Source organism: Rhipicephalus microplus, chromosome 3, assembly GCF_043290135.1.
Source record: "Rhipicephalus microplus isolate Deutch F79 chromosome 3, USDA_Rmic, whole genome shotgun sequence".
Classification (NCBI taxonomy): Eukaryota; Metazoa; Arthropoda; class Arachnida; order Ixodida; family Ixodidae; genus Rhipicephalus; species Rhipicephalus microplus.
This window is the reverse complement of record NC_134702.1, coordinates 145,043,185-145,051,589: the sequence shown is the minus strand read 5'-3', so window position 1 is coordinate 145,051,589 and position 8,405 is coordinate 145,043,185.

Below are 8,405 nucleotides of genomic sequence, written 5' to 3'. Positions count from 1 at the left end.
GCGCGTGCTTGGTCGCAGCCGCACAGCGCCTGGAAACGGCTTATAATACGAGTTGGAGCCATTTGAGCACTCGCTAAAAACGACACTGCCCTTATGTGATCGCCTTGCCTGCTGCGACCACCAGCGTGCGCCGCTTACCGCACGTCTCAGACACTAACGACGATAATAGAGGTACTTCGTCAGTCAGCAAAGTTCTTTGCGCGAACCTCAGGAGGGCGGGTAGATGATGCTATCTGGTGAGACCCTGATGTATGTATGTATGTATGTATGTATGTATGTATGTATGTATGTATGTATGTATGTATGTATGTATGTATGTATGTATGTATGTATGTATGTATGTATGTATGTATTGAGGGCCCCGCCTCCGCTCATGGGCGTCAGTCAGCCAAAGTTCGCAACACGAGCCAGCAATGCTGAGAACAAGAACCGCCTTTAATAACAGCTCAAAAGAATCCCAACCGGCCTTCCAAACCGGCAGAACAGAGCATTGGCGAACGCAGGAGGACCAAAAACCCGGAATGAACAAACCCCGCAGAGAGGAGGTCAATGGAACATGAACGGCGCGGAACAGAATGGCAGGAAATCCGGCGCGAAACGTAACAGGAAGAAATCAAACTCACACGTAACAGGCCGTAGAATACGAGTCATCGACTCGCCTTGGCGCACGCCCAAACTCGCGTGACCTTTGTACTTAAAAATACAGCTGTTTCTCGTTGCGCTTTTTCGAACATTCGCATCAAGTGCCTTCTTGTCGCTCGTTCCATGTTCGCGCTGCGCTCGTTTATTTACGGGAAAGGAGAGCTTGGACATGGCATTCTTTCACAGGCGGCGCCAACGTCGAAGTACAACATGCTTTGAACCAAGCGTGTACGCTTGGAGCACGTGCGCTGCTCAAGGTTCTAGCTGCCAGGCGCAAAACGGCCACCCATTCACGCTCTGACCCTTTGCGTGACGGCACCGCAATAAATCACGTGACCCACGCGCACCAGCGCCTGTGATTACCCAAGGACTCCGCTGCGGGCGGGAAAAGAAAGAGGGGGACACGTCCTTCCCGTGGCAGACGCTTTAGAGCTTACGCGGGACCAGAAAATCGCACCCTGCGCATTACTTCGACCGACCTTGGGATGAGCCTGCTGCCGCCATGCTCCGTGTAGTATTGACAGACGAAAGGCCCCAAAGCAGACAGCATTCCCGGAGAAAAAGGTTCCCCGCTTCTCACACTCATGTGCTATGTCCGTATCTGGGTGATGAAAAACGGGTAAACGGCCCGCAGTCGCCGCGCCGACTGTAACCACAGACAGCTGCTGTTAGTACCTGTAATCTACAGCAAAAGAGGAGAAGGTAAAAGGATAAGCTGTGACTTATCTTTTTTCGCCGGCGAGCTGTCCTCGTCTAAGAAACTACGTAAAGCCAGATGTAGATGCCACTGAGCCAGCCATGCGTACACACCCAAGCATGCAACCCGTTGTGTCAGTTGCATCTAGCGGCCAATTCTTAGCAATGTTTCAAGCTGATAAACAACGAACCTTCATCGCTGTTGTGGCAGACGGGAAGGTTCTTCTCAAACTAAAAAAAAAAAAAACGCTAGAATATACACACTAAAGGTTTTTTTTTTGAAGTAATAAAAGCATGTAAAGAAAAAATTCTCGCTGGGCTAATGCATGAAAAGCAAAAAAAAAAGAAAGTCAGCTATAGAATTAGGATTGGCGAACCTCGCTGGGTGATTCCACGAGAGATGTAAGCATATTTGTCTGAACGATAGTTTTGTTTTGCCTTTTTTACGTTATGTGCCTATATTTGAGGGGCACAGAACCACAAAAAAAAAAAAAACAAGTGATCCCAGCGCACACAAAAAAAAAATATTTGAAGGTGGCGGCGCGCTTGTCTCGCTGTTGCTTGCCGCAACATTTTTGATTTCGCAGGCGAATTAAATGGCGCACTGCAAACGTTATGACGAATTGTTTTTTTTTGTTTTAATACAAATCACAATGAATTACCCCCATGCTTCCCTTAAGCTGTCTGCAGAGCCAAAAAAGTGAAAAAATGACGAACTCGGTCGAAATAAAAAAAAAAGTTTGGTATCTTTGACGCGCCCATTTCTCATTTCACGCAAGAACTTCAAAAAATGCAAATATAAAGAAACGGTATTATAACATTTATGCAAACGAATGTTCTTCTAGACCCAGCACGACAGAAGAAAAAAATGTGTAAAAAAGCAACTTCATTTTTTTTCAGAAAAGCTCATTTGCGAAAAAGAAATTAAAAAAAAAACCGGTCCCAATTTTAGCCAAAAATTTTTATTGATGTCCGCTTATGCCACTAAATACCTGTATCAATATTTTACGTCCTCATTTTCTTTGTTCATGAAATAGAGCGGGCCAATAGCGCCCTCGCTGAGGGTGCTTGGCCCTTACTGGTTGTCCATAAGCCTGCATTCTACTAAAACCTCGAATTGTAATGTTCTGCAGCAACAGAAGAACTTGATTCTGATAGCTTGCATTCAACAAGATTATATCAAGGTTATATAGGATCTAGGGCACCCCTGCGCGCCAGACTGGAGGTCGGACACTCAGCGCAAGGATGTTTAGGTGACCCTGCCGAAACCAGCCAGGCGCACACGGTACAGCTTATGTGTTATCGGCGCCCAGGAGGCAATATTTACTACCGCTTTCCACAATGAGCGGGTGTGCTGTTATGGAGGGGCTTTTTTTTTTACTGCATCTTTCCCTAGCACACCATGCAGCAGATACAGAGACCTGTAGACACGTAGTGGAACGCACAACAAACGCAAATTATATTTTTGAAGACATTACCTCTGCCATCTGTCGAGCCATTATTTCGTTTCCGGTTATCACCTCTTTTGAAGTATCTTTGAAGTAAAGGGGAGAAATGAGCGCGGTGTCGTTACTGGTTCTCTCTATGGACGACACCTCGAGAACACTGCACAGGGGAGGTGGGCATTGGAATGAAAAGAATAGGAACAAAAAGGTACGAGAAGCCTAAAAATAAAAAGTCATTCAATCTGCCTCATGTACGCGCGCAAAAACACCCGCATGCCACATGGAGTCGACCGAGAAGACCGCCCAGAAAGCCAGGGGAACAATACAGAGAAAGGTGCTTTTCGAACTCACGATGTGTGTCCCGTTGTCCTGGAGGAAGCGCCGCTTGAGAGGCCAAACCGAGGAGCCATGGAATCAAAGGCGAGCAGGGGCACCACACAGAACTGTTGCTCCCGATAGTCAACAGGGAGCAACCTGATCGCCACGAAGTGCCGAAGCAAGTTCGGTCGTGCTTTGGTTCCTGGAGGTGATGTCAGGAGCCGGCGAAAACGGCGTTGCTCTCAGATAACTTCTTCCTGTATTACCTCAACCCCGGCGTTTCTGCTGTTCTAAAATGCGAAGGCGGCGTTTTACGTCGCAAAACCACCACAACATTGCTGTAACGGAGGGCTCCGGAAATTTCAGCCACCTGTTGTTCATTAACGTACACCTAGATATAAGTTCACTCGCCTTTACCACTTTGCCACTATCGAAATGCGACCTTTACGGCCGGGATAGAGAACTGCACAGGGACACTGGTGGGGTGGTGGTAGTGGTTAGAAAGAAGAGGAAAAAGGCACCTAATTTCTGTCAGCCTTCAGGCGACACGGCGCAGTGCCTTATAGGGTTGGGGGGAAGGAGGGATAAAAAGAATAGAAGGAAAATAGACGGAGAAGAAGACAGCCAGCGAGAGGAAAAAGAAGGAGATAGAAAGATTGAGCACGGTCACTGGAGTCCGAGGACGGGGCGCACCTGCGAGAGCTCCTTTCGGCGTCGGTGGATGGCGTAGAACAAGTCCAGTAAATCAGAGCTGCACTGTCGTCGGAGGTGGAAGGTCGTCGGCGGCAGGAGATGACGTAGGGCGAGTCCAGTCGGCCAGAGCCACGCTGACGCGGGAGATCGCAAGCGCGCGGAGCGCGCGAGCGCACGACCGGTCAGCTCGAAATCCAGCAAGCGAGTCCCACACACTGGTGGGGGTCTCTTCGGGGAGCACCCCCCTATCTTCCTTCTTCTTGCCCATTTCTTCTCTTTATTCTTTTCCTTTTAACGTCAATATCACTGTACCCCCCCTTTCCTCGGTGACCTTCCCGCCGACTACTTGTCGCACGCGGGTGTTCTTGTGCGCGAACGTGAGGCAGACCAAATGTTTTTTTTTTCTCTTCTTGTCCCTTTCTTTTACACCCCCCCCCCCCCCCCCGCGCGGTGTTGCCGAGGTTGTCCTGCATAGAGGGAGACAGTAACGACGTCGCGCTTATTTCTTCCCTTTTCCTTCAAAGTCACTTCGGGGCACCGGTGGCGCCAGACGGATTTTGTCCTTTGACCCACAGGGTGGGCCACACGTTATTAGAGTGAAAACTTTTGAAAGTCCTCGTCTTAAAACGTGAATTCGCAATGCCTTCATGAGTCACAGCAACGCCGTAGGAGAAGCGACAACGAGTGCGGCGCTGTTCAGTGCTAACCTCTCGACTTGCATAGAGTTCACAGCTATGACTGAGTATTCTGTGCTGATTATTTACGCACTTACGAGAAGAAGATTGCTAGGGAAAAAAAAGATATTTCTTTGCGTGAACTTTTTGGATGTTGCGTCTCCGTGAAAGCTCCCGCCAGAGGCTGAGGCTATTTGGCACCGACTAGGTTTGGCAGCATTGTTTTACTCGCTTAAAGAAAATTCTGTTTTCAATCAGCGAGGAGCGCGACCAACTCAAACCTTTCTGAGCCGTAACTCTAAATTAACTTCTTCGAGCACCACAAAGAAGTGTCCGATTTTGTTTTGAATCCGAGAACACAAAGCACAAAACACGTTCTCGATTATTGTCATGATAAAAGACGCACGCGAATCTTTCTTAGTTTGTACCAATCGCTGCCTGAACTTTTTCGTTTTTTTAACATTTTTTAGATGGATCATTTTCAAAAAAAAAACTCGCTTCTTAACTATTTGTTTCTTCTATCACGCTGCGTCTAGGGAAACAATATTTTGCAGGAGTGTTGAAATGATATTGTTCTATGTTGGCACTCTTGAAAAAAAAAAATTGCATGAAATAAGAAATGCGCCATGCCGCATCAATTTAGTTTTGCAGATGAATGTAATTCACTGTGAGGAGTCTCAAAACAAGAAAACAAATCGACACAACGTCTGCAGCACACGTTTAATGCACCTGCAAAATGCAAAAAATATTTGCGTCAAGCAATAGCGAGAGTTTCTTATTTTGTACCAATCGTTGCCTAACCTGTTTCGTTTCTTTTAACACTTTTAGATGGATCATTTTCGGAAAAAAACCTCGCTTCTTAACTATTTGTTTCTTCTATCACGCTGCGTCTAGGGAAACAATATTTTGCAGGAGTGTTGAAATGATATTGTTCTATGTTGGCATTCTTGAAAAAAAAATTGCTTCACATTAAAAAAAAAACTGTTTCACATTCAAGAAGATGAGCACGACAAAACACGGCGATTGTCACTGGTGCCGAAGCTAACATGCGACACTTCGCGTCCAGCTTGGGGCCTCGACGCCGATTTTCCCCGAATACGTGGAAGCAGGGCTTCGGACCACAGTGTCTCCAGCTGACAACGCGTCTGCGCTCGGACCAACGCGGGCGGGACAGAGCCGTGCTTTGTGGTGGAAGGTGAGCTTCCTGGCCAGCAGCCGCCGTCGGACATCCCGGGTGGTCCGCTCGACTAACAAGACGGACTCGCCGCACTCCGCACGCTGGCGGCATGTATTTCTCATGGCGAAGACGTCGCAAGAAGTATGCGCGTGTGAGCGTGTGTTGAGAGTTCATTTTCTCCTCCTCGACTAGCTTCTACACTAGCTAAGGAGGGAAGATGTTTGAGGTTCAGAATGGGTCCCCTCGATGACTCGAGTGCACGATGACTCGAGTGCAGCTTCTCCACGTTTCACACTCTCTCCCTTGCGAGGCCGTGTATCGGCCGACCTCTGTCGGTAGCCGTTCTCACGCTCGGGCTCCATCACCTTTCTCATTAACGTCGCTTCGTAGAAGCCTCCGTAAGCGCGGAGATTACACCGTCTGGCCCTGTGCGCAGACCAGGTGTGCATGCGACAGCGAGGCGCCACGCCACCCTAACAACAGTAGGTAATGACGTATTATAGCGGGAGAGGATAAGCTCGTGTCTATGCCGCCACTGTGGCTCGGTCAGCTCAGTGGTCACGTCCCGTCGTCATTCTAAATGGCACAAGTGCATGCCAACAATGGCTTAAACTCAGACGGCGGCGCCTGGCCTGCTTTCTTGCCAGACGCTTTTCCGAGTAAGCTTTCCCCTTCTAGTCCCAAAACGGGGGCGACCTTGACGGCTCCGCTCGGGAACCGTGTGAACGAAGGAGTCTCCGTTACTTCCCGTGCGCAGGTTGCCCGCGTTCGCCTTCGCGGAACCGCTCAGCTTCCTCAGTTGACGAGTCGGGAACTGGCTCCGCGCTCTGCATCAGCCGCATTAATTGCGCTACACACAACACGCCGCTAAAGGTAACCTCATACTAATTGTTGGGGTTGGCGCCAGCGAAGTGACTCGAGCGTAAAGTTAAGGGTCTGACGAAGTCTCATCTGGTCTGGATGAAACATCGGTTGAAACACTTTACGGTTGCAGATTGAGGCGAAAAATATTTACTGACGTTTCGGCTCCCACACGCAGGAACGTAGCGAGAGAGGGGAGCTACAAGTTTCCCCTACCCCCGAACTTTTTCAATTTTACTTGCGTATACATATACGCACACATACTAATCCATGCGCGAACACACAAAGTGTGTTCGAGGTGCTTCCACAAGCGAAAGGAAATTGAAGACCATCGCCGACTTGATCAGCTCCCTTGCCCACCACCTGAAACACGTGGCTCGCAGACCTCTGCTGTCCTGCATGTGGTTGTTTTCGACACATTTTTAAATATAAGAATGCTCAATTGCTACACCCCACGTGACTGGCCTCAAACGTTTTTATTTTTGTGAGAAAACCCACGCGCTGACCGTGAGTTGAAACATAACCGTTGAACGAGATCTTTATATTTCAGAGCCGGGGACTTTAGCAATTTTGGACATTGGTATCCGTCAGTTTTCCTAAATCTCGTGTGAAAATCTGATGCGAAATGCCAGAAATAACGCATGTATGCAGTATTGATAGAAAGGACCTTCTTTCAAGTTTCGTTCTAACTTCCCTCCCACTTACCTATGCTGTAAACTCCTTGACTGTCCCTAGGCGGAAATGTTGTAGGTCGGTGTGCTCAGATTTGGGTGCACGTCAAAGAACCCCAAGTGGTCGAAATTTCCGGAGCCCTCCACTACGGCGTCTCTCATAATCATATGATGGTTTTGGGACGTTAAATCTCACATATCAATCAATCTTTGACTGTCCCTTTTCTTGCGGGAGGGAGTTTTGGCACAGTACGTAAATTCAAGACTTGTGCGGCTGAGGAGCAGGCTTTGTGAGACTGAGGACTACTTTACCCTCAGTCACCGATAACCTTACAGAGTGGTGCGGAGTACATAAACAAATGTGACCAAAAAAATATCATAGAAGTTAATCACATCTATCATACACATGAGGATACCTTTTAGGCTGATACAACTGAATCCGAATGCAACTACTATACGGTAGAAAAGACATAGCATACAAAAGCAAAAAAAGTGCCTTTCGCACCATGAAGTACAAATGCAAAAAGTGCAATAGAACAAGTCATGCATGTTATAAAATAAAAACGATCTCACAAGCAAAGCGGTTCCTCTCTTTGGACTTGTGTGAGACAATGTAAACGAGATGAGCAATAATATGGGGCCGTAATGACTTGCAGTTTAAAACTGCATGATAGAATAAGCCTATGTGACAAAATGCTTTGTAACGTGACTCAAGTCACTCAGTCCAAGGTTGGACGAACACTCGTGAGGCGACGGGAGTTTATCGATAATATAAAACACGCAATGGGCTTTTCCGAAAAAAATAAACATATTGGCGATTAGGGGCCACTACCTGTACCTGATTCACAATGAAGATGATGCAGGCAGAGTGTAATACGCGTGAAGGATCGTTTAGATGGCTCCAGATTTCCTAGCGTTATCTATACTAAGCAGAGATTGCGACGCATCCTACATAGCTGAAACTGGAAACCTTAAAAGAAGAATCCGGCAGCAGTAGAATGGTGGAGAGAAGGGCAACGCAATATTGAATGCTTTTTCTGATTATCACTTGAGCACAAACCGCATCATCGACTGGGATTCTGCAAGAATAATTGCGACAGAGAAGCGCCTCTCGACATGGTTGCATTTAAAATATACGCCAATTAAAACAACGTGGTGTAATCTCAACGAGATGTGCACTGTTGTCCTTTATGAAAGGAAACACGCCAACGCGTGGCCTGCGTTCTGC